Source organism: Bufo bufo, chromosome 6 (genome assembly GCF_905171765.1).
Source record: "Bufo bufo chromosome 6, aBufBuf1.1, whole genome shotgun sequence".
Classification (NCBI taxonomy): Eukaryota; Metazoa; Chordata; class Amphibia; order Anura; family Bufonidae; genus Bufo; species Bufo bufo.
Genome location: NC_053394.1, coordinates 191,426,948 through 191,454,011, shown reverse-complemented (window position 1 = coordinate 191,454,011; position 27,064 = coordinate 191,426,948). Strand labels below are relative to the sequence as shown.

At 45.6% G+C, this 27,064-nt stretch overlaps 1 protein-coding gene across 2 annotated transcripts in view; it reads right to left on the bottom strand.

Annotated features, from left to right (window-relative positions):
* Positions 1–27,064, bottom strand: part of TUBGCP2 (tubulin gamma complex associated protein 2) — a 478,187-nt gene that overhangs the window by 240,438 nt on the left and 210,685 nt on the right. The window lies entirely within an intron of this gene.

Genomic DNA, 27,064 nt, shown 5'->3' with positions numbered 1-27,064 from the left:
AGGGCATACAGAGTATGATCATTTTAATTAGATTAATGCGACCTGCTACCGAGATGGGCAATGTCTTCCAGCTTTGGACCTTGTTCTGTATATGATCCATTAAGAAATAAATATTGAGTGCCAGGGCTTAAGAGTACTTTTTAGTGATATTTACTCCCAGGTACTTGAATGTATCTACCACCTTTAATCGTTCCACCTGGGAAGGACCTGTCGAGTCTGCTATGCTCAATGGCATGTATACAGATTTTTCCCAATTGATTCGTAAGCCAGAGAACTCCCCAAACTCATCTATCAGAGCCACTGCATTGCCAAGGGATGTGTCAGATGATGATAAATATAAAATCATATAATCGGCATATAATCCTATACAGGCTTCTCTCTCTTCCATGGTCACTCCAGTTATTTTGTTACTGCATCTCACTCTAATTGCCAATGTCTCGATTGCTAGGGCAAACAAGATCGGTGACAGAGGGCAGCCCTGGTGAAGTTTATTTTTAGTGAAATTATTGGCAAGTTGATGTATTTAGAAACCACAGAACTCAGCCATGATGTTGAATGCTGAGGTGCATAGTGCATAAAAGTTGCCAATGCTCTGCTGACTCAATACCTGCAGAGGTCCAAACCTCCGCTGACATTAACATCAGCTAAGGCCATGGACGCAAGCCTTACATCAACAAGCACAATGCCAAGTGTCAGATCAAGTGGTGTAAAGCATGCCATCACTGGAGCTGTGGAAATGTGTTCTGTGGAGTAAACACACTGCTCTAACTTGTAGTCTGATGAAAAATGTAGGGTTTGGCAAATGCAAGGAGAACATTACCTGCCTGACTGTATTGTACCAACTGTAATGTGCGGTGGACGAAGAATAATGCTACGAGGTTGCTTTTCTGGGAGTTAGACTAGGCCTCTTAGTTCCAGTGAAGGGAAATTTTAAAGGGGTTGTCCAAGATAGGTCATCAATATCAGATCGGTGGGGGTCCAACACCTGGAACCCACACCGATCAGCTGTATGAGGAGACGGCGCATAGTGTGCACGTGCCGTCTCCAGTCTCTTCCTTCTGCTGCTGCTAGGTCTATGGCAAAGCAGCAAGCGAGACGGGACACAGCACTTGCGCACTGCACCCACCATCTCCTCATACAGCTGATTGGAAGGTGTGGCGGACCCCAGACGATCTGATATTGATGACCTATCCTGAGGATAGGTCATCAATATTAAAAGTTCAGACAACCCCTTTAATGTTTTAGCATACCAAGAGATTGGGGACAATTGTTTACTTCCAATTTGTGAGACCAGTTTGGCAAAACCCCTTTCTGTTCCAGCATACCTGTGCCCCAGTGCACAAAGCAAGTTTCATAACAGCATTGGTTTGGTGTTGAAAAATTTTACCAGCCCATACAGAGCCCTGACTTCAACCCCACTGAACATCTTTGGGATAAACTAGAATGGAGATTGCAAGCCAGGGCCTCTTGTCCAACATCAGTGTGCTCTTGCAGATTACCGCCTTCAGAACATCAACAGTACATGTACGAAAGATGGTGCCTGTTTCGGAGTGGAGTGAGCACCATAGTTAGCGGGTGCCTGCCGTTTCATACAGCAGACATCCGCGGCTAATGTCCACGATTGGCGATAATGATTATCACAGACATTTAACCCCTCAGATGCCATGGTCAAATATGACCACGGCATCTGAGACGCCGGAAACAAGTGCTTCACAGGCAGGAACGCCTCCCCTAGGTGGAGATCAGGGAAGGCATTACATGTCAGTAATGAGGCTCAGCCTGTACTAGGCTTTCAGGTTTAATACTTGTATATTACAAATCAGGCCAGCAGGTGGCAGGCACTGGATTATAATATAGTTATTTCTGTATAGGTTAATGGAGAAAATTCCATTACCTTAGACCATGGGAGCTTACATAGGATGGTGCTTTTTATCTATAGTGTGCAAGCACGGCCACTGCTGATGGACTGCATGGGGGTTGTAACCATAGAAACGAGCAGTGAATAATGTGATAAAAAAATGAATCCAGCCAGCAAAGGAAGCAATATGGATTATAACAATACATTTCTAAGTGCTTGTATTAAAGGGGTTGTCCGGGTTCAGAGTTGAACCCGGACATACCTCCATTTTCACCCCGGCAGCCCCCCTGACTTGAGCATCGGAGCACTTCATGCTCCGATGCTCTCCTTTGCCCTGCGCTAAATCGCGCAGGACAAAGGCATTTTTTTGAGATTCGGTGACATACCAGGCTCTCCATGGGGCTGCCAGGTGACGTCACTGGCACTGATGGGCGGGATTTAGCTCTGCCCTAGCCAGTAAAACTGCTACGGCAGCTCTAAAGCCTGCCCATCAGAGCAGGTGACGTCACTGAACACACTGCCGGGCGGAAGTTTCCGCCGGGCAGTGTGTTATTGAAAACAAAAGAGACCTTGCCCTGCACGATTTAGCGCAGGGCAAGGGAGCGCATCGGAGCACTTCAATAAGTTGCATTTATCATGTAGAGAAAGTTCATACAAGCCACTTACTAATATATTGTTATTATCCATATTGCTTCCTTTGCAGGCTGGATTCATTTTTCTACCACATTATACACTGCTCGTTTCCATGGTTACAGATCACCCTGCAATCCATCAGTGGTGGCCATGCTTGCACACTATAGGAAAAAGCGTCAGCCTCTCTGCTGGCACACATAGGCTAGTGCTTTTTCCTATAGTGTGGAAGCTCAACCACCACTGCTTGATGACTATGGCTCTCAGACTTTGGAGACACTAAAACAAAACATTTTATTTCAAAAAATGATATTTTGTAAAACTAAAATAAATTTAAAAAAGTATACATATTAGGTATCGCCGCGTCCGTAAGAACCTGAACTATAAAAATACCACATGACCTAACCCCTCAGATGAACACATTAAAAAAAAAAAATTAGTGTAAAAAAAGCAATTTTTTTGTCACCTTACAATCACAAAAAGTGTAATAGCAAGCGATCAAAAAGTCATATGCACCGCAAAATAGTGCCAATAAAACCGCCCTCTCATCCCGCAAAAAATGAGCCCCTACCTAAGACAATCGGCTAAAAACTTAAAAAAAAAACTGACTCGCAAACTATGGAGATACTAAAATGTTTTTTTTTGTTTGTTTAGTTTTGGTTGAAAAAGGATATTATAGTGTAAAACCTAAATAAATTTGACAAGATTTTGCGCCCAGAGGCTCGGAGAAGTCTGCTGCCACTGAGCAAAATGTTGGGATAGTCTTCCCCCTATCCTGGCGTCACTGTTTCTCACCGCCCTTGTTTTGGGGATTAAGGAGGTACCCTCTACCCCTCCCCCCTTTTGGGTAACTCCAACGTCCGGATTTACCTTTACCACGAAAGGAACTATTCTGGGAATATTGACCACGAAAGGAGGGTTTCTTTTTAGGGGTTTTATCCTCAGGGAACCCTTTCTTTTTATCAGTAGCCTTCTCGAGAATTGTGTCCAATACAAGACCGAACGCGTATTCACCCGAGAAGGCTATAGAACACAACTTCATCTTGGAAGAGATGTCTCCCGACCAAGATTTCATCCAAAGTGCCCTCCGGGCCGCATTGGACAAGGCCGCATCCTTGGCTGAAAATCTAAATGTCTCTGCGGAGGCGTCCGCTAGGAGACCCGTGGCAGATTTTAGCAAGGGAATAGAATCTAGTATCTGTTCCCTGGACGTTTTGCTAGCTAGATGACCTTCTAATTCATTCAGCCACAGGTACATAGACCTGGCGACTGAAGTAGCGGCTATGTTTGTCTTGACACTAAACATAGCTGCCTCCCAGGACTTTTTTAATAAGCTGTCAGCCTTCTTTTCCATAGTGTCCCTTAACTGACAGGAGTTCTCAAATGGAAGTGAGGTTTTCTTATTGACTTTGGCCACCTGGACGTCAATTCTAGGGACCTCGTCAAAAATTTTAGAGTCTGACGGGTCAAATGCAAGGCGGTTCCTGAATTCCTTGGAAATTCCCAGTTTCTTTTCTAGATGGGCCCATTCATCCATCACCATCTCCTTAATGTTTTCATTTATGGGGAATACCCTGGAGCGTTTGACCTTCAATCCCCCAAACATCTCCTCCTGAACTGTATGGGGACGCTGAATGTCCTCCACACCCCCATGGTATCCCTGACAGCCTTTAAAAGGTCAATCATCTCACTGGGAATGAAGAAAATTTTTCTAGAGTCCTGGACGATCTCGCCCTCAGATAGGGGGTCGTCGTCCTCTTTTTTAGAGGATGAGGCATCGTCCTCTAAATCCTCTGAGTCAGAGGGAATGTCCGCCATCCTGGGTCTTTTAGGTGGGCGAATCCCCCTGGTATCCTCACAGAGGGAGGCCAGTGAAGACTTAACCTCCTCCTGAATCATGGATCTAAACTCCTGCATAATTGAGGGCTATTCGTCTCTCACTAATTTGGCAATGCAATCCTTGCAAAGTTTTTTTAGTATAGTCATCAGGAAGCCTGACGGAGCACTGGATGCATCTGGCGGTCTTCTTTGTTTTTTAAGTAAGTTTGGCCTAAAGTGAGAGAGGCAGCCTATTAAATTTATGTCAATCTAGTATAGGAGAATAAACTTAGCTGCAGCATACCAGCAGACACTCCAGGGGGAGGGGAACAGTGGTTACCTACTAAGGCGGCACTCGCCCCCCCCCCCCCTTTGCCACCTGTGAAGCTGCCGGCCTGCCCAGGTGGGCTACTCACGCAGGGGCGCTCAGGAGCGGTCTGCTCCTTCTGCTGTGGCTCCTTCTCCTGGTCCGACATCTCCGGTCAGAGCGATGCAGAGAGCGCAGCGGGAAAAGTGCTTGTGAGCATTTTTTATAGAAGCCTGTCCACTTCCGGGTTTCGTCCGGCGGCCCGGAAGTGACGTCAGACGCGCGCGACAGCGCAGAACGTCCTTCCGGTCGGCTACTTCACAGGGTGGGGCGTGTCCCTGGCGTCTCCCTGTCAGCTTTAGAACGAAGTCCGCCGGAGAGCAGGGGACGCATCTCTGGGTGAAAGGCCCGCAAGAAACACCACCGATGCGGTCACCCAGGTACTCTAAAAAAAAATAATACACAAGGTCCACTTCACCTCCCTGAAGGCCAGAGAGGACTTATTTCTGTCCTGGCCACTATAGGGGCAGGAACACACTGGTGAATGGTGGTGGGAGGGGTCATTTTAAACCTATCTCTGTTCCTGCCCCTACAGAGGTCAGGGGTCAATCTCTCTGGGCCGTCATGGTGGTGAAGTGGAAATTCCAATAACGAGAGAATTGTCTTTAATGCTATTTATAAATGTGTTACAATATATTCATTACAGAAGAACCTTTTATTGCTTAAAGAGGCTCTGGTAGAGCTCATCGTGCTGATTAACGCTATAACTTTCTTTTGTCTGTATGCTAAATAGCTGCAGTGATATCAGAGTTTATTTCTTCATATGCAAATGATCACGTTTGAGCACCAGGTGACGGAGCTGAACCCTTGGTGCATTACTTTGTTACTCCCCTTGTGCTCCCCCCCCCCCCCCCCGCTCTTGATTAACAGGGGTAGACATGAGCATGGTGATGGTGAGAGCAGATCTGTGTCCTAGCAGGTACATATCCTACACACTACATACTATATCATTACCACATTGAGATTTGCTTATAAAGGTAATATACATATTACTGCTTTATTCACAGGCACAACATAGGATTATAAAGACACCAGTATTATGTGTTATGTTTCTGATTGTAGAAAAAACATCCTTCTCTATGTGGTAAGGTTATAGCTTAGTGCTGAGTGGCCAGCCTTGCATGTAGAGATTCCAGGTTTGAATCTGAGGAGAGACTTTCAGATGCTTTTTCTCCCTCATTTAACCCATAATAAAAGGCTATATTTTATATTGAGAATGTTTTTTTTTGAAAGCATAGAAAGCTAATATATATTGCGAGTTTCTTTATAATCATACTAGCAGAAGGACCCGGCTTTGCACAGGTATATTTAATCTATTTCACTTAATGTTTGTGTCGTTAAAAGACAGACAGTAATCTCCATAACAGTGAACTCCACAGCCCCCCCACCCCCACCCCCACCCTTTAACCACCTCAGCCCCCTTAGCTTAAACACCCTTAATGACCAGGCCACTTTTTACACTTCTGACCTACACTACTTTGACCGTTTATTGCTCGGTCATGCAACTTACCACCCAAATGAATTTTACCTCCTTTTCTTCTCACTAATAGAGCTTTCATTTGGTGGTATTTCATTGCTGCTGACATTTTTACTTTTTTTTTTGTTATTAATCGAAATTTAACGATTTTTTTTGCAAAAAAATGACATTTTTCACTTTCAGTTGTAAAATTTTGCAAAAAAAACTACATCCATATATAAATTTTTCTCAATTTATTGTTCTACATGTCTTTGATTAAAAAGAAAATGTTTGGGTAAAAAAAAAAAATGGTTTGGGTAAAAGTTATAGCGTTTACAAACTATGTTACAAAAATGTGAATTTCCGCTTTTTGAAGCAGCTCTGACTTTCTGAGCACCTGTCATGTTTCCTGAGGTTCTACAATGGCCAGACAGTACAAACACCCCACAAATGACCCCATTTCGGAAAGTAGACACCCTAAGGTATTCGCTGATGGGCATAGTAAATTCATAGAACTTTTTTTATTTTTTGTCACAAGTTAGTGGAAAATGATGATTTTTTTTATTTTTATTTTTCTTACAAAGTCTCATATTCCACTAACTTGTGACAAAAAATAAAAACTTCCATGAACTCACTATGCCCATCAGCGAATACCTTGGGGTGTCTTCTTTCCAAAATGGGGTCACTTGTGGGGTAGTTATACGGCCCTGGCATTCTAGGGGCCCAAATGTGTGATAAGAAGTTTGAAATCAAAATGTGTAAAAAATGACGAGTGAAATCCGAAAGGTGCTCTTTGGAATGTGGGCCCCTTTGCCCACCTAGGCTGCAAAAAAGTGTCACACATCTGGTATCTCCGTACTCAGGAGAAGTTGGGCAATGTGTTTTGGGGTGTCATTTTACATATACCCATGCTGGGTGAGATAAATATCTTGGTCAAATGCCAACTTTGTATAAAAAAATGGGAAAAGTTGTCTTTTGCCAAGATATTTCTCTCACCCAGCATGGGTATATGTAAAAAGAGACCCCAAAACACATTGCCCAACTTCTCCTGAGTACCGTGATACCAGATGTGTGACACTTTTTTGCAGCCTAGGTGGGCAAAGGGGCCCACATTCCAAAGAGCACCTTTCGGATTTCACCGGCCATTTTTTACAGATTTTGATTTCAAACCACTTCTCACGCATTCGGGCCCCTAAAATGCCAGGGCAGTATAACTACCCCACAAGTGATTCCATTTTGGAAAGAAGACACCCCAAGGTATTTCGTGATGGGCATAGTGAGTTCATGGAAGTTTTTATTTTTTGTCACAAGTTAGTGGAATATGAGACTTTGTAAGAAAAAAAAAAATAATAATCATCATTTTCCGCTAACTTGTGACATAAAATAAAAAATTCTAGGAACTCGCCATGCCCCTCACGGAATACCTTGGGGTGTCTTCTTTCCAAAATGGGGTCAGTTGTGGGGTAGTTATACTGCCCTGGCATTCTAGGGGCCCTAATGTGTGGTAAGTAGGTAAATGACCTGTGAAATCCTAAAGGTGCTCTTTAGAATGTGGGCCCCTTTGCCCACCTAGGCTGCAAAAAAGTGTCACACATGTGGTATCGCCGTATTCAGGAGAAGTTGGGCAATGTGTTTTAGGGTGTCTTTTTACATATACTCATGCTGGGTGAGAGAAATATCTCGGCAAAAGACAACTTTTTTATACAAAGTTGGCATTTGACCAAGATATTTATCTCACCCAGCATGGGTATATGTAAAATAACACCCCAAAACACATTGCTCAACTTCTCCTGAGTACGGCGATACCAGATGTGTGACACTTTTTTGCAGCCTAGATGCGCAAAGCGGCCCAAATTCCTTTTAGGAGGGCATTTTTAGACATTTGGATCCCAGACTTCTTCTCATGCTTTAGGACCCCTAAAATGCCAGAGCAGTATAAATACCCCACATGTGACCCCATTTTGGAAAGAAGACACCCCAAGGTATTCAATGAGTGGCATGGCGAGTTCATAGAATTTTTTTTTTTTTGGCACAAGTTAGCGGAAATTGATTTTTTATTTATTTTTCTCACAAAGTCTCCCTTTCCGCTAACTTGGGACAAAAATTTCAATCTTTCATGGACTCAATATGCCCCTCACGGAATACCTTGGGGTGTCTTCTTTCCGAAATGGGGTCACATGTGGGGTATTTATACTGCCCTGGCATTCTAGGGGCCCTAAAGCGTGAGAAGAAGTCTGGAATATAAATGTCTAAAAAATTTTATGCATTTGGATTCCGTGAGGGGTATGGTGACTTCATGTGAGATTTTATTTTTTGACACAAGTTAGTGGAATATGAGACTTTGTAAGAAAAAAAAATAATAATTCCGCTAACTTGGGCCAAAAAAATGTCTGAATGGAGCCTTACAGGGGGGTGATCAATGACAGGGGGGTGATCAATGACAGGGGGGTGATCAGGTAGTCTATATGGGGTGATCACCCCCCTGTCATTGATCACCCCCCTATAAGGCTCCATTCAGATATCCGTATGTGTTTTGCGGATCCGATCCATGTATCCGTGGATCCGTTAAAAACATACGGACATCTGAATGCAGCCCCACAGGGGGATAATCAATGACAGGGGGGTGATCAGGGAGTCTATATGGGGTGATCACCCCCGTCATTGATCACCCCACTGTAAGGCTCCTTTCAGACGTCCGTACGTGTTTTGCGGGTCCGATCCATCTATCAGTGGATCCGTAAAAATCATACGGACCTCTGAATGGAGCCTTACAGGGGGGTGATCAATGACAGGGGGGTGATCAGGGAGTCTATATGGGGTGATCAGGGGTGATCAGTGGTTGATAAGGGGTTAATAATTGACAGGGGGGGTGTAGTGGTGTTTGGTGCTACTTTACTGAGCTGCCTGTGTCCTCTGGTGGTCGATCCAAACAAAAGGGACCACCAGAGGACCAGGTAGCAGGTATATTAGACGCTGTTATCAAAACAGCGTCTAATATACCTGTTAGGGGTTAAAAAAATCACATCTCCAGCCTGCCAGCGAACGATCGCCGCTGGCAGGTTGGAGATCCACTCGCTTACCTTCCTTGCTTGTGTGCGCGCGTTCACAGGAAATCTCGGCTATCGCGAGAGGACGCGTATATGCGTCCACCCAGAAGAGCAGGGCCGCCGCCAGGATGCAATCCTGCGTACGGCGGTCCTGAGGAGGTTAAAGAGGACCTTTCACCGATTATTACACTGTGAACTAAGTATACAGACATGTAGAGCAGCACCCGGGGATCTCACTGCACTTACTATTATCCCATGGCGCCGTTCCGTTCTCCTGCTATGCCCTCCGGTATCTCCGCTCACTAACTTATGGTAGGCGGAGATTTCATTCACTAAGTTATGGTAGGCGGAGTCTACCCTTGTTCTGCTCTAGCGCTGGCCAATCGCAGCGCAGAGCTCACAGCCTGGGAGGTTATTTTCTCCCAGGCTGTGAGCTCTGCAATGTGATTGGCCTGCGCTACAGAAGAACAAGGGCAGACTTCGCCTACCATAACTTTGTGACTGAAGATACCGGAGGGCATAGCAGGAGAACGGAGCGGCGCCCGGGGATAATAGTAAGTGCAGTGAGATCCCCGGGCGCCACTCTCCATGTCTGTATACTTAGTTCCTAGTGTAATAATCGGTGAAAGGTCCTCTTTAAGGCCAGTTGCAGATGAGCGTTCCTCCCGCAGCGAGACCGCAACGCAGCCTGGCCTGACTTCCCAGTGCTGCCGGGGGTCACATAGCAATATATTGATTTATGATGCTATGTAACCCTTACAGTTCTGGAACGTATTGGATAACACTTGCATAATGCTGCCAGTGTTACCCAATACATTCCAGAACTGTAAGGGTTATATAGCATCATAAATCAATATAATGCTATGTGAATCCCGTCAGTACTGGGAGGTCAGGCCGGGTGCTGCCATGCGGACTCGCTGCGGGAGGAACGCTCGTCTGCAAGGGGCCTAACAGTGACCTCCACAGTGCCCGGCCCCTTAACAGTGACGCCACAGTGAGCGCCCCTTTAATAAATAGTGACCTCCACAGTGCCCGCCCCTTTAACCACCTCAGCCCCCAGTGCTTAAACACCCTGAAAGACCAGGCCACTTTTTACACTTCTGACCTACACTACTTTCACCGTTTATTGCTCGGTCATGCAACTTACCACCCAAATGAATTTTACCTCCTTTTCTTCTCACTAATAGAGCTTTCATTTGGTGGTATTTCATTGCTGCTGACATTTTTACTTTTTTTGTTATTAATCGAAATTTAACGATTTTTTTGCAAAAAAATGACATTTTTCACTTTCAGTTGTAAAATTTTGCAAAAAAAACGACATCCATATATAAATTTTGCTCTAAATTTATTGTTCTACATGTCTTTGATAAAAAAAAAAGTTTGGGTAAAAAAAAAAAATGGTTTGGGTAAAAGTTATAGCATTTACAAAACTATGGTACAAAAATGTGAATTTCCGCTTTTTGAAGCAGCTCTGACTTTCTGAGCACCTGTCATGTTTCCTGAGGTTCTACAATGCCCAGACAGTACAAACACCCCACAAATGACCCCATTTCGGAAAGTACACACCCTAAGGTATTCGCTGATGGGCATAGTGAGTTCATAGAACTTTTTATTTTTTGTCACAAGTTAGCGGAAAATGATGATTTTTTTTTTTTTCTTACAAAGTCTCATATTCCACTAACTTGTGACAAAAAATAAAAAGTTCTATGAACTCACTATGCCCATCACGAAATACCTTGGGGTCTCTTCTTTCCAAAATGGGGACACTTGTGGGGTAGTTATACTGCCCTGGCATTCTAGGGGCCCAAATGTGTGGTAAGGAGTTTGAAATCAAATTCTGTAAAAAATGACGAGTGAAATCCGAAAGGTGCTCTTTGGAATATGGGCCCCTTTGCCCACCTAGGCTGCAAAAAAGTGTCACACATCTGGTATCTCCGTATTCAGTAGAAGTTGGGGAATGTGTTTTGGGGTGTCATTTTACATATACCCATGCTGGGTGAGATAAATATCTTGGTCAAATGCCAACTTTGTATAAAAAAATGGGAAAAGTTGTCTTTTGCCAAGATATTTCTCTCACCCAGCATGGGTATATGTAAAAAGACACCCCAAAACACATTCCCCAACTTCTACTGAATACGGAGATACCAGATGTGTGACACTTTTTTGCAGCCTAGGTGGGCAAAGGGGCCCATATTCCAAAGAGCACCTTTCGGATTTCACTCGTCATTTTTTACAGAATTTGATTTCAAACTCCTTACCACACATTTGGGCCCCTAGAATGCCAGGGCAGTATAACTACCCCACAAGTGACCCCATTTTGGAAAGAAGAGACCCCAAGGTATTCACTGATGGGCATAGTGAGTTCATGGAAGTTTTTATTTTTTGTCACAAGTTAGTGGAATATGAGACTTTGTATGAAAAAAAAAATCATCATTTTCCACTAACTTGTGACAAAAAATAAAAAATTCTAGGAACTCGCCATGCCCCTCACGGAATACCTTGGGGTGTCTTCTTTCCAAAATGGGGTCACTTGTGGGGTAGTTATACTGCCCTGGCATTTTCCAGGGGCCCTAATGTGTGGTAAGTAGGTAAATGACCAGTGAAATCCGAAAGGTGCTCTTTGGAATGTGGGCCCCTTTGCCCACCTAGGCTGCAAAAAAGTGTCACACATGTGGTATCGCCGTATTCAGGAGACGTTGGGGAATGTGTTTTGGGGTGTCTTTTTACATATACCCATGCTGGGTGAGAGAAATATCTTGGCAAAAGACAACTTTTCCCATTTTTTTATACAAAGTTGGCATTTGACCAAGATATTTATCTCACCCAGCATGGGTATATGTAAAATGACACCCCAAAACACATTCCCCAACTTCTCCTGAGTACGGCGATACCAGATGTGTGACACTTTTTTGCAGCCTAGATGCGCAAAGGGGCCCAAATTCCTTTTAGGAGGGCATTTTTAGACATTTGGATACCAGACTTCTTCTCACGCTTTGCGCCCCTAGAATGCCAGGGCAGTATAAATACCCCACATGTGACCCCATTTTGGAAAGAAGACACCCCAAGGTATTCAATGAGGGGCATGGCGAGTTCATAGAATTATTTTTATTTTGGCACAAGTTAGCGGAAATTGATATTTTTTATTTTTTTCTCACAAAGTCTCCCGTTCCGCTAACTTGGGACAAAAATTTCAATCTTTCATGGACTCAATATGCCCCTCACGGAATACCTGGGGGTGTCTTCTTTCCGAAATGGGGTCACATGTGGGGTATTTATACTGCCCTGGCATTCTAGGGGCCCTAAAGCGTGAGAAGAAGTCTGGAATATAAATGTCTAAAAAATTTTCCGCATTTGGCTTCCGTGAGGGGTATGGTGAGTTCATGTGAGATTTTATTTTTTGTCACAAGTTAGTGGAATATGAGACTTTGTAAGAAAAAAAAATAATAATTCCGCTAACTTGGGCCAAAAAAATGTCTGAATGGAGCCTTACAGAGGGTGATCAATGACAGGGGGGGGTGATCAATGACAGGGGGGGGTGATCAATGAAAGGGGGGGGGTGATCAATGACAGGGGGGGGGTGATCAATGACAGGGGGGGGGTGATCAATGACAGGGGGGTGATCAGAGAGTCTATATGGGGTGATCACCACAGTCATTGATCACGCCCCTGTAAGGCTTCATTCAGACGTCCGTATGCGTTTTGCGGATCCGATCCATCTATCAGTGGATCCGTAAAAATCATGCGGACATCTGAATGGAGCTTTACAGGGGGTTGATCAATGACAGGGGGGTAATCAATGACAGGGGGGTGATCAGGGAGTCTATATGGGGTGATCACCAGTCATTGATCATGCCCCTGTAAGGCTTTATTCAGACGTCCATATGCGTTTTGCGGATCCGATCCATCTATCAGTGGATCCGTAAAAATCATGCGGACATCTGAATGGAGCTTTACAGGGGGTTGATCAATGACAGGGGTGTAATCAATGACAGGGGGGTGATCAGGGAGTCTCTATGTGGTGATAACCACAGTCATTGATCACGCACCTGTAAGGCTTCATTCAGACGTCCGTATGCGTTTTGCGGATCCGATCCATCTATCAGTGGATCCGTAAAAATCATGCGGACGTCTGAATGGAGCTTTACAGGGGGTTGATCAATGACAGGGGTGTAATCAATGACAGGGGGGTGATCAGGGAGTCTATATGGGGTGATCAGGGGCTAATAAGGGGTTAATAAGTGACGGGGGGGGGGGGGGGGGTAGTGTAGTGTAGTGGTGCTTGGTGGGACTTTACTGAGCTACTTGTGTCCTCTGGTGGTCGATCCAAACAAAGGGGACCACCAGAGGACCAGGTAGCAGGTATATTAGACGCTGTTATCAAAACAGCGTCTAATATACCTGTTAGGGGTTAAAAAAAAACATCTCCAGCCTGCCAGCGAACGATCGCCGCTGGCAGGCTGGAGATCAACTCTTACCTTCCGTTCCTGTGTGCGCGCGTTCACAGGAAATCCCGGCTCACGCGAGATGACGCGTATATGCGTCGCTGAGTGCAGGGCTGCCACCTCCGGAACGCGAATCTGCGTACAGCGGGCCGGAGGTGGTTAACAGTGACCTCCACAGCAACTGCCCTTTTAATAGTGGCACCTGCCCCCTTAACAGTGTCATCCACAGCGCCCTGCCCCTTTAAAGCTGACCTGCAGCAGTGAAGAAAAATGGCTAGGTTGTTATGGAAACCTGGAGTAAAACTGTGTGTATGCGGAGACTAAGGACCAGCAAGCTTCTATTGGCTGATAACAGACATATGACTGTGTGTATGGCAGTTGGGATATGAACAGAACAGGGCTCCAGATGGCGACCAAAATGGTCACTAATGCGACTTAGAATTTACAAATGGTACCAAGACTTTTTAGTCTTATCGCCATTTGGACTAGACCTGCCGCCGATGTTCTTCTCAGCAGCACAGTGGAGAAGGAGTCTCTCCCTACCCCATGTGCTGCTGCCGCCGCCAATAAGACGAGAGACGGGAGGAGGAGGGGAGGGGTTATGGCCACTGCGCCACCAATGAAGATAACTGACCTGTTAATACAAATACAGGAGGCGGGTGCCGGAATCAAATAGCCGGCACCAGACCTCTATGACACGGAGCGGCGATCTGCTGCAGTTAACCCCTCAGGTGCAGCACCTGAGGGGTTAACTGCAGCAGATCGCAACTCCCTGTCATAGAGGTCGGGTGCCGGCTATTTGATTCCGGCACCCGCCTCCTGTATTTGTATTAACAGGTCAGTTATTTTCATTGGTGGCGCAGTGCCAATGAGGGTTAAAAAATATAAAATTAAATTAACTCCCCTCCTCCAATTGATCGCGTAGCTGCCAGTCTCCTGTTCTTTCTTCAGGACCTGTCAAAGGACCTGTGGTGATGTCACTGAGCTCATCACATAGTCCATTACCATGGTGATGGATCATGTGAAGGGAGCAGTAACGTCACCACAGGTCCTTTTCCTCACAGATGAAGACAGAAGAGAAGCCGGGCTGCGCGAACAAGTGGATTAAAGTGAGTTAATTTTTTTTTTATTATTTTTTTTTAAGCCCTCCAGCCCTATTTTACTTCGCATTCTGTTTTAAGAATGCTATTATTTTCCCTTATAACCATGTTATAAGGGAAAATAATTACATCTACACAACCTTGAACCCAAACCTGAACTTCAGTGAAGAAGTTCGGGTCTGGGTACCACAGTCAGTTTTTTATCAAGCGCGTGCAAAACACATTGCACCTGCGTGATAAAAACTGAACAACGGAACGCAATCGCAGTCAAAACTGACTGCAATTGCGTACCTACTCGCGCGGGTTTGCCGCAATGCACCGGGGACGCATCCGAAGCCAAAACGTGACGCCCGTCTGAAAGAGGCCTAAGGCTACTTTCACACTTGCGGCAGTGTGATCCGGCAAGCAGTTCCGTCGTCGGAACTGCCTGCCGGATCCGCCGATCTGGATGTGACTGAAAGCATTTGTGAGACGCATCCAGATGCGGATCCATCTCACATGCATTGCAAGAACGAATCTGTCTCTCCGCGTGTCATGCGGACAGACGGATCCGTCTTGTATCTCTCCGGTATGTCTTCAGTTTTTTTCGCCGGAGATAAAACCGCAGCATGCTGCGGTTTTATCTTTTGCCTGATCAGTCAAAATGACTGAACTGAAGACATCCTGAATGGATTGCTCTCCATTCAGAATGCATGGGGATATGCCTGATCAGTTATTTTCTGGTATAGAGCCCCTGTGACTGAACTCTATGCCGAAAAAGAAAAACGCTAGTGTGAAAGTACCCTAAAATATTACGTTTAAATCCCCCCTTTCCCAATTTTACATATAAAATATATAAACAATAAATAAATAAACATATTACATAGCGCTGCGTCCGAAAAGTCCAAACTATTAAATTATAAAAAAATAACTCCTATGCGGCGAGTGCCGTAACAGAAATAAATAAATAAAAACCATGCAATTCGACATTTTTTTGTCACCCCAAAAAATAGGATAGGACTGTTCTATTATGGGACGAACGTTTCATAAGATGCGAAATGCACGCGGCTTTTTTTGGTGTTTTTTTTTTTTCGCGTGGTATTGAATATCGCAATACTTTTTTTTATGGTGACGAAAGAATCAAAATTTTGGTATCGAAACAACCCTATGCCGATCTGATTGGCGTAGCGTTGTCACGATACCAAAATTTTTAATCGGTTTCGATTTGGAGACAAAAAATTTAATTTGGCTCCTAAATTTTTCAGTTCAGGAGCCAATGGCTACTAGGTATTTTTTTTAGTCTGGAGCACTGCAGAAAGATCTGCAGGCTTAGGTCATGTGATGTGCCATATTTGAATTTTTGGGGAATATCTCAGGAACAGTACGTGCTAGAGAGCTGTGACCCCCACAATATTTATTTCCAGGTAGCAAGGGATGTGTAGACCAAGTTTTGTTGAAATTTATGGTTGCATTTTTGAGTGATCGCAGAACATACACACATACAGGTGAAACTCGAAAAATTAGAATATCGTGCAAAGTTCATTTATTTCAGTAATGCAACTTAAAAAGTGAAACTAACATATGAGATAGACTCATTACATTCAAAGCGAGATATTTCAAGCCTTTGTTATAATTTGGATGATTATGGCTTACAGCTTATGAAACCCCAAAGGGGGTACCGATTAATTAGCTGACTAGAGTGTGACACTTTGAGCCTAGAATACTGAACCTTTTCACAAAACTAAAATTTTAAGCTGCATTAATGCAATTCCTTTTAATTTTCATTACTGAAATAAATGGACTTTTGCAAGATATTCTAATTTTTCGAGTTTCACCTATACATACATATATATATATATATATATATATATATATATATATATAGATATAGATATATATACAGTGCAGACCAAAAGTTTGGACACACCTTCTCATTCAAAGAGTTTTCTTTATTTTCATTACTATGAAGGCATCAAAACTATGAATTAACACATGTGGAATTATATACATAACAAACAAGTGTGAAACAACAGAAAATATGTCATATTCTAGGTTCTTCAAAGTAGCCACCTTTTGCTTTGATTACTGCTTTGCACACTCTTGGCATTCTCTTGATGAGCTTCAATAGGTAGTCCCCTGAAATGGTCTTCCAACAGTCTTGAAGGAGTTCCCAGAGATGCTTAGCACTTGTTGGCCCTTTTGCCTTCACTCTGCGGTCCAGCTCACCCCAAACCATCTCGATTGGGTTCAGGTCCGGTGACTGTGGAGGCCAGGTCATCTGGCGCAGCACCCCATCACTCTCCTTCATGGTCAAATAGCCCTTACTTTTAAAGTTTTCCCAATTTTTCGGCTGACTGACTGACTTTCATTTCTTAAAGTAATGATGGCCACTCGTTTTTCTTTACTTAGCTGCTTTTTTCTTGCCATAATACAAATTCTAACAGTCTATTCAGTAGGACTATCAGCTGTGTATCCACCTGACTCCTCCTCAACGCAACTGATGGTCCCAACCCCATTTATAAGGCAAGAAATCCCACTTATTAAACCTGACAGGGCACACCTGTGAAGTGAAAACCATTTCAGGTGACTACCTCCTGAAGCTCATCAAGAGAATGCCAAGAGTGTGCAAAGCAGTAATCAAAGCAAAAGGTGGCTACTTTGAAGAACCTAGAATATGACATATTTTCAGTTGTTTCACACTTGTTTGTTATGTATATAATTCCACATAAGGTAATTCATAGTTTTGATGCCTTCAGTGTGAATCTACAATTTTCTTCATAGTCTTAAAAATAAAGAAAACTCTTTGAATGAGAAGGTGTCCAAACTTTTGGTCTGTACTGTATATATATATATATATATATATATATATATATATATATATATATGTATATATGTGTGTGTGTGTGTGCGTGTGTATCACACACACCGGTAATCCGGTTTCCTGGAAGTCTCCATGACAGCACAAACTGAGATTGCCTTCCTCTGATAGGACAGGAAAAAGCACACAGAGGTTAAAAACCCCACCCCCACCCCTCATCGCCAGTGTATTATAACAGGACTAGGACAAGGGGTAGAACGTCAAAATAGTCTATTGACAAAGAAAAACAAGGGCGGGACAAAGTTGTGCTGTCATGGAGACTTCCAGGAAAGCGGATTACCGGTGAGTGTAATACTCATTTCCAATATAACAAATTAATAGCAAAGACAGGTGCACTCTGCAGTCTTACTAAACCCTCAAACTGATTTTATTAAGTTTAAATTAAGAGATTAGTCAACATGTCCTACGGTGTAGGACATGTCTAAGCCCGGGCACCACGCCAAGGTTTCTCAAGTTGCCCGGGACCTAACACTCTCCTAACTGAGCCGTATGGGCAACACCAGAAGCCAGTGGGCAAATTAGAGGAGCATGAGGCCGACTCACAAACAACTCACCAGTTACCTTCAGCATGTAACCATGCTTGCAGTGGGAGGAGGGAGGAGTCTGCGAGTCCCACTCAAGACTGGCTGATATAGCCCAGGCCTCACAGGTGCACCTAAATGTGGCCTGTAGATGGAAAACAGGCACATTTAAATTGGAGTTTATACACCTCCAGGAATCTCAATATATACAAACTGAAAAGACTAGCGTGGTATTAGCAGGAGGTGCTAAAACCCACATGCAGTCGTGCATATATATAGGGGAGCAAATCCTGCTCAGTTAGGAGAGTGTTAGGTCCCGGGCTACTTGAGAAACCTTGGCGTGGTGCCCGGGCTTAGACATGTCCTACACCGTAGGACATGTTGACTAATCTCTTAATTTTAAAATCAGTTTGAGGGTTTAGTAAGACTGCAGAGTGCACCTGTCTTTGCTATTAATTTGTTATATTGTTATATTGATTATGACATCCACACAATTGCTACCTTGTGTAGGATGTCTATTGTGGTACGCTGCGGGCATCCTCCACCGTATGCATTTTTGCTGGGGATCGCCATTAGCAACGGGCCACAAGTGCAGGATTTGCTCCCCTATATATATGCACGACTGCATGTGGGTTTGAGCACCTCCTGCTAATACCACGCTAGTCTTTTCAGTTTGTATAATACTCATTTCCCCAGTCGTCTCCATGAGAGCACAAACTGAGAACTAACAAAATAACTTAGGGGGGGGGGACTACAGCACCTAGGACCTTACGTCCAAAGGCCAAGTTCTCGTCGGCAAACACATCCATCCTATAATGCTTGGTGAAGGTGTGGGCCCTCTTCCAGGTAGCTGCCCTGCAGATTTGTTCTAACGAAGCAGAGGCTCTCTCAGCCCAAGAAGTGGAGACCGATCTAACTGAGTGGGCTCTAAGGGATGTAGGAGCCTCCTTACCGGAGGCTTCATAGGCCTCGGAGATGGTGCATCTAATCCAGCGGGATATAGAGCTCTTAGCTGCCTTCTTACCCCTATTTGGACCTGCAAACTGGATAAATAAATTTGTCGATACGCCACTCCTCTGTGGCGTGTAAATAATGAAGAACTGAACGCCTAACGTCTAAATTGTGGAATCTAGATTCCTGCTCGTCTTTAGGGTTAGGAAAGAAAGACTGGATAACTATATCTTGTGACCTGTGAAAGGAGGAGACCACTTTGGGGAGAAAACAGGGGTCTAATTTAAAAACGAGCTTGTCGTCTAGCACCTTGAGGAAGGGTTCCTGTATGGACAGGGCCTGGAGCTCGCAAACCCTCCTTGCGGAGGATATGGCCACTAGGAAGATGGTTTTCAAAGTGAGCCACTTAATAAATAGGGAAAGAAGAGGCTCTAAATGGTACATCCGACAGCCCTAAAAGGACTGTGTTAAGGTTCCATGGTGCTACCATATTCCTGACTCAGGGATTTAGTCGATCTGCCGCTTTCAGGAATCTTGCTACCCAGGGGACTTCATAAAGGCTAGTATTATAGAGGGCCCCCAAGGCCCAAATCCAACCCATCCTGGAGGAATTCCAGAATAAGAGGGATATTAGTGGTGGATTGGTTGAACCTGATTTCGCCCCAGGAGGCGAACTTCCTCCAAACTTTGAGGTACGCTTTGGAGGTGTTGGACTTCCTACTGAGTAAGAGGGTCTTAACTACTCTTTCAGAGAGCCTTAACCCTAGCAAGAGGGATTGCTCAGAATCCAGGCAGACAGCTTGAGGAGGTTGGTATTGGGGTGCAGTATGGGACCCTGTGTTAGAAGACCCTCCTCCGGCAGGAAACGGATGGGATCTGCTGGGCTGAGGGACATGAGGAGCCCGAACCAGCTTCTCCTGGGCAAGAATGGGACCACCAGAATCAGTCTGCACCTTTCGGACTGAAACTTTTGGAGCACTCTTGGGATTACTGGTATCGGGGGAAAGGCGTAGACTAGGCCCGTCGTCCAGCTCTGGGTAAAAGCGTCTATTGCCACACATGGGTCTCTTCGGTTGAGGGAGAAAAAATCCTGAACCTTGTGATTCTTTGCTAATACGAACAGGTCTAGGATGGGACTCCCCCAACGATCGCGAATCTGTTGGAAAGCGGTCTGGGACAAAGACCATTTGCCTGGAACCAGACTTTGCCGACTGAGGTAATCTGCCTGGAGATTCAGGGATCCCTTTAGATGTACTGCCGCAAGGGATTGTAGATTCTTTTCTGCCCAAAGGAAGATTCGGTCTGAGAGCCTCTGGAGGTAACAGTGTCTTGTTTCTCCCTGGTGCTGGATAAACGCCACAGCTGTGGAGTTGTCCGAATGGACCAGGACGTGGCGATTTTTGGCCTGTATTTGGATGGACCTGAGGACGTCCCAAACCGCACGGAGTTCTCTGTAGTTGGAGGACATCCTTCTCTGGTCTTCGGACCAAATCCCCTGAAAAGTCTCTGAAGCCGTGAGGGCCCCCCAGCCCCAAGAGCTGGCGTCCGTTGTGAGGGAAAGCACACCCTCCTGCCTCCATGGAACTCCCGTTTCCAGGTTCTTGGTATTGAGCCACCAGCCCAGTGAAGCCTTCACCTCCCGGGACACTGACAACCCTTGGTCCAGGGATGATCGATACCTGTTCCATTGTTTTAGAACCAGCTTCTGTAAGGGTCTCATATGGAATTGGGCCCAGGCTACCGCAGGGATGCAGGAGGTGAGATGGCCCAGCATTTCCATGCCCTGCCTTATTGAGCAACGGGACTGCTTGGTGAAGTGGAGGACCCTTGACTTCAGCTTCTGTACCTTTAGCGGAGGGAGAAAGGATTTTTGAAGAGCTGAATCCAAGAGAATACCCAGGAATACCTTCCGATGGTCTGGGAACATGTCGGACTTCTCCCGGTTGACCAACCAGCCCAAGTTCTGGAGGCGCAAGAGAACCACTTGGATGTGTCTGTGAAGGAGATCTGAGGTTTCCGCTACTATTAGCAGGTCGTCTAGGTAAGGGACGAGTATTATCCCCTCCTTGCTTAGGGAGGCTACGACATCCGCCATAACCTTGGTGAATATGCGGGGTGCCGATGATATGCCGAACAGGAGGCACTTGAACTGATAGTGGCGGACTGTCCCACCTTGGTCCACCGCGAACCTCAGATATCTTCTGGAACGGACCTGTATTGGGATATGGAAGTATGCGTCGGAGAGGTCTATTGTAGCCATCATAGACCCCCTTTTGATGAGCTTCACCGCTGACTTGACGGTCTCCATCCTGAACTTGTGGATTTTTCCTCTGGAAAGCCCTTCTTACGGTCCGTGGCGTTCTCAAGGATCTTGTCCAGGACCCGAACACCCGGACCCGAACACGTATTGACCATGAAAGGGTAGAGATATCAGCCTGTTTTTTGATACAGTGTCGCCCGACCAGGCCTTAAGCCACAGTACCCGTCTGGTGGTATTGGACAGGACCGCCGTGCGAGCAGATAGCCTAACCGATTCTGCAGAGGCATTGGCAAAGAAGAAAGTGGCCTTCTTCAGAAGAGGAATACTGTCCAGGATCTCCTTCCAAGGGGTCTTATTCGCTATATGGCACTCTAGTTGTTCAAGCCACACACGTTGCTGCTACCCCCAGTTTTAGGAGAGCTGCTGTAGCCTCCCAGGTCCTCTTGAGCAGACTCTCGGCTTTCCTAACTAGAGGGTCCTTGAGATGCACTGTGTCCGCAAACGGAAAGGACCGTTCGTTTCGCTACCTTAGCAACGGGAGCATCCACCCTGGGAATGGCCTCCCAATCGGCACAGTCCGCTTCGTCATAGGGGTATCACCTTTTGAGGCCCTGTGGGATAAAGGAACCCTTCTCCGGCTTCTCCTATTCTGCCCGTATCAACTTCTGGACATTGTCCGAGGAACACCGATTTGTGCCTCTCCCCTAAACCCCCAAAAATCTCCTCCTGGACTGACTTGGACCTCTTAGGGATCTCCATCCTAATAGTGGCCCTGATGGTTCGGATCAATTCTTCGATATCCTCTGGGTTAAAGAGGAATCTCCTGTACTCGCTACTTTCCTCCAATTCCAGAGATCTAGCAGAAGTCCCCACATCTGATAAATCAGAGTCGGCCGAGTCCAGGTCACTCCCAGAGTAGTCAAGGCCTCTGGAAGAGGGTGGTCTGTGGCCCTGGCAGGAATGGGGTATAGGGGAGGCAGGGGGGTCCCTAGCGGCCAATGCTGATTGGTTCTCAGTTCTGACCAGAGTCTTGATCTCCTACATAAAACTAGAGGACTCCGCCTTCACCACGGAAGAGGTGCAGTCTTTACACAGTAGCTTGGACCCTGAGGAAGGAAGGCGCTTAGAACAGACGCCACACTTCCTGGGTATGGATTTAACAGAGGAGGTAGACTCCTTTTCTCCCTGTAACACACAAGGGAGGAAAGGGTCAACCACAGCAGGGCAAATACACAATATGAAAAGGTGCCAGCAGGCTACTTACACCGCCCAGAGTGGTAGGGGGCTCAGGACCCGAGCCAGTGGTGGGTAGGGGCGCTCATCTTCTCAGCTCCCGTCCACTTGAGTTGCTGTCAGCAGGTAGGGTGAACTGTGGAGGCCTCAGAGCGGTCCTAATCGGCGCCCCTTTTTGAATTTGGCGCCGGCAGCAGCCTTTGTGACGTCACGACGCTGGCCACGGCTCCCGACGTCATCACCCGGCGACTGGAGGGAAGCGCGTCATAGCGTCGCTCCAGCCGCCCTTACCGCACTGCTTCAAGCCCGCCTGGGCCGCCGCCGCCGGGATCACCATGAATGAGGGTAAACCGGGCAGAGACCGCGCCTGGAGGAGGGAAGAGCCGGACCCCGGAACCGACCTCCGGTCTAACGGATGACACCCCGCCGTAGCAGGGCGAGAAGAAAAAAAAGGGTAAAAACCGGAAAAAAGTACTAGGGAACCCAGAAGAGCTCCCAGCACCTCTCTGGCATTTCTTCCTTGACAGGAAAAACACTGGCGATGAGGGGTGGGGGTGGGATTCTTAACCTCTCTGTGTGCTTTTTCCTGTCTTATTAGAGGAAGGCAATCTCAGTTTGTGCTGTCATGGAGACAACTGGGGAAGTATATATATATATATATATATATATATATATATACACATACATACATACATACATACATATACACACATACACACACTGCTCAAAAAAATAAAGGGAACACAAAAATAACACATCCTAGATCTGAATTAATTAAATATTCTTCTGAAATACTTTGTTCTTTACATAGTTGAATGTGCTGACAACAAAATCACACAAAAATAAAAAAATGGAAATCAAATTTTTCAATCCTTGGAGGTCTGGATTTGGAGTCACACTCAAAATTTAAGTGGAAAAACACACTACAGGCTGATCCAACTTAAACAAGCCAAAATGAGGCTCAGTAGTGTGTGTGGCCTCCACGTGCCTGTATGACCTCCCTACAACCCCTGTGCATGCTCCTGATGAGGTGGCGGACGGTCTCCTGAGGGATCTCCTTCCAGACCTGAACTAAAGCATCTGCCAACTCCTGGACAGTCTGTGGTGCAACGTGACGTTGGTGGATAGAGCGAGACATGATGTCCCAGATGTGCTCAATTGGATTCAGGTCTGGGGAACGGGCGGGCCAGTCCATAGCATCAATGCCTTCGTCTTGCAGGAACTGCTGACACACTCCAGCCACATGAGGTCTAGCATTGTCTTGCATTAGGAGGAACCCAGGTCCAACCGCACCAGCATATGGTCTCACAAGGGGTCTGAGGATCTCATCTCGGTAACTAATGGCATTCAGGCTACCTCTGGCGAGCACATGGAGGGCTGTGCGGCCCTCCAAAGAAATGCCACCCCACACCATTACTGACCCAATGCCAAACCGGTCATGCTGGAGGATGTTGCAGGCAGCAGAACGTTCTCCACGGCGTCTCAAGACTCTGTCACGTCTGTCACATGTGCTCAGTGTGAACCTGCTTTCATCTGTGAAGAGCACAGGGCGCCAGTGGCGAATTTGCCAATATTAGTGTTCTCTGGAAAATGCCAAACGTCCTGCACGGTGTTGGGCTGTAAGCACAACCCCCACCTGTCGACGTCGGGCCCTCATATCACCCTCATGGAGTCTGTTTCTGACCGTTTGAGCAGACACATGCACATTTGTGGCCTGCTGGAGGTCATTTTGCAGGGCTCTGGCAGTGCTCCTCCTGTTCCTCCTTGCACAAAGGCGGAGGTAGCGGTCCTGCTGCTGGGTTGTTGCCCTCCTACGGCCTCCTCCACATCTCCTGATGTACTGGCCTGTCTCCTGGTAGCGCCTCCATGCTCTGGACACTACGCTGACAGACACAGCAAACCTTCTTGCCACAGCTCGCATTGATGTGCCATCCTGGATAAGCTGCACTACCTGAGCCACTTGTGTGGGTTGTAGACTCCGTCTCATGCTACCACTAGAGTGAAAGCACCGCCAGCATTCAAAAGTGACCAAAACATCAGCCAGGAAGCATAGGAACTCAGAAGTGGTCTGTAGTCACCACCTGCAGAACCACTCCTTTATTGGGGGTGTCTTGCTAATTTGATTTTACAGAAGTGTGATTGACTTGGAGTTACATTGTGTTGTTTAAGTGTTCCCTTTATTTTTTTTGAGCAGTGTAATATATATATATATATATATATATATATATATATATATACATATATACATATATACATATACACACACACACACACTCACCTAAAGAATTATTAGGAACACCTGTTCTATTTCTCATTAATGCAATTATCTAGTCAACCAATCACATGGCAGTTGCTTCAATGCATTTAGGGGGGTGGTCCTGGTCAAGACAATCTCCTGAACTCCAAACTGAATGTCAGAATGGGAAAGAAAGGTGATTTAAGCAATTTTGAGCGTAGCGTGGCATGGTTGTTGGTGCCAGACGGGCCGGTCTGAGTATTTCACAATCTGCTCAGTTACTGGGATTTTCACACACAACCATTTCTAGGGTTTACAAAAAATGGTGTGAAAAGGGAAAAACATCCAGTATGCGGCAGTCCGAATTTGGCGTAAACAGAATGAGAACATGTATCCATCCTCTGATGGCTACTTCCAGCAGGATAATGCACCATGTCACAAAGCTCGAATCATTTCAAATTGGTTTCTTGAACATGACAATGAGTTCACTGTACTAAAATGGCCCCCACAGTCACCAGATCTCAACCCAATAGAGCATCTTTGGGATGTGGTGGAACGGGAGCTTCGTGCCCTGGATGTGCATCCCTCAAATGTCCATCAACTGCAAGATGCTATCCTATCAATATGGGCCAACATTTCTAAAGAATGCTATCAGCACCTTGTTGAATCAATGCCACGTAGAATTAAGGCAGTTCTGAAGGCAAAAGGGGGTCCAACACCGTATTAGTATGGTGTTCCTAATAATTCTTTAGGTGAGTGTATATATGAAGAAATTGTGCCTCTGAATAAACCAGTAATAGGTTTTAGGTTTCTAATCCTAAACAAACACTATTCTGAATATAGTAAAGTCTATTATGAATTATTTATTATAGTATATCCTTTTGTTGTGTGTAAAATGAGAGGGGAAATAAATAACAGGAAAAAAGAAAAAAGGTAATCATCATGATCAGCCCTACCAGGCAGTATATCAGCAAACAATCAGGCAGTATATAAATGCAATAGCACTCTGCAAACGCAAATAATAAAAGTAACTACAATAGTGCCATACCCACTACAGAGAATGTACTAATGCTAACACTACGTTATAAATGTGAGATTCTTAGCAAATACATTTTGTACAAATTTATTTGGGCCTCTCTGCCAACGACAAGGCAATTTCTTTAGGACAGGAACAGAGCCTAAATACTACCTCTTGTGGTGCCACAATGGCCTCCATTAAATTCAGGAAATGGAGGTTCCAATCATACATTTTCTATAGTGAGTACGGAACAATTGTATTTAGTTTATTATTTGCGTTTGCAGAGTGCTGTTGCATTGGTTGTTTGTTACAGGACGCCGGGGTTGCGCCGCTTCTCCTCTGGGCCGCCGGCGTCCTGCAGGTATAGTGGAGCGAGTCCTCATCTCCAGAGCAACAGGGAGGACCCGGCCGCGCACACCTCATCAGCGTGGCCGGCGTCCTCTGCTCCCATGGTGATGGCAATAAGTCTGCGCGCCGAGCTGGACACTCGGCGCTCAGCTGTATGCAGGAGAGTGAGTCATGTGGCGCTGGCCACATCACATGACTCCTCTCCTCCACTATTTAAACAGGCAGCCTGCTGGCCACAGGTTGTCTGTTATTAAGGTCCATTACTTGATGTATCTATCCTGAGAAATTCTGGGTATTAGTATTTGACTTCCGGACCGTTCCTCGTTCTAGTCTTTGCCTGCTACCTGGTCGTGTTTGCGTCTCCTGGTATTGACCCTTTACTTACATGGTTTGGCTTCCGCAACCTTCCTAGTACCGCGGTTATCTCCTGATATATTCATTGCTAGTTTGACTTTGTGTTTGCCTTGTGTGTTCCCCTCGCACTTACTCAGGTCAGAGACCGCCGCCCAGTTGCGCTCCGTTACCTAGGATGGGTAAGTGCAAGTAGGCAGAGACAGAGGTGTGGGTGGAGTTAGTCTTGCTCCCTTCCCCACCCCTTTATGTGACATTGTTTTTGCTTTTGTGTTTTTAGCCATGGCACCTATACACATTGGCATGTGCTGACCAACCCCCCTTTTTTTCTTTGGAGTCTGCATTGGAAAAGTGGCTGACTTCATTGGTCGTGCACTAACTAACCTGTCTGTCCCATAGGCTGATTTTAATTATATAAAAAGCTGCAGCCTGCTCTCACTGCATTTATTGGAAGCCATTTGGCACCAAGAAAGGTAAGATACAGAGTGGGCTCAGCATGCATGTGGAACCTGCATTCCCTGAATTTAATGGAGGCCAGTATGGCACAACAGGAGGTTGTATTTAGTGTAGG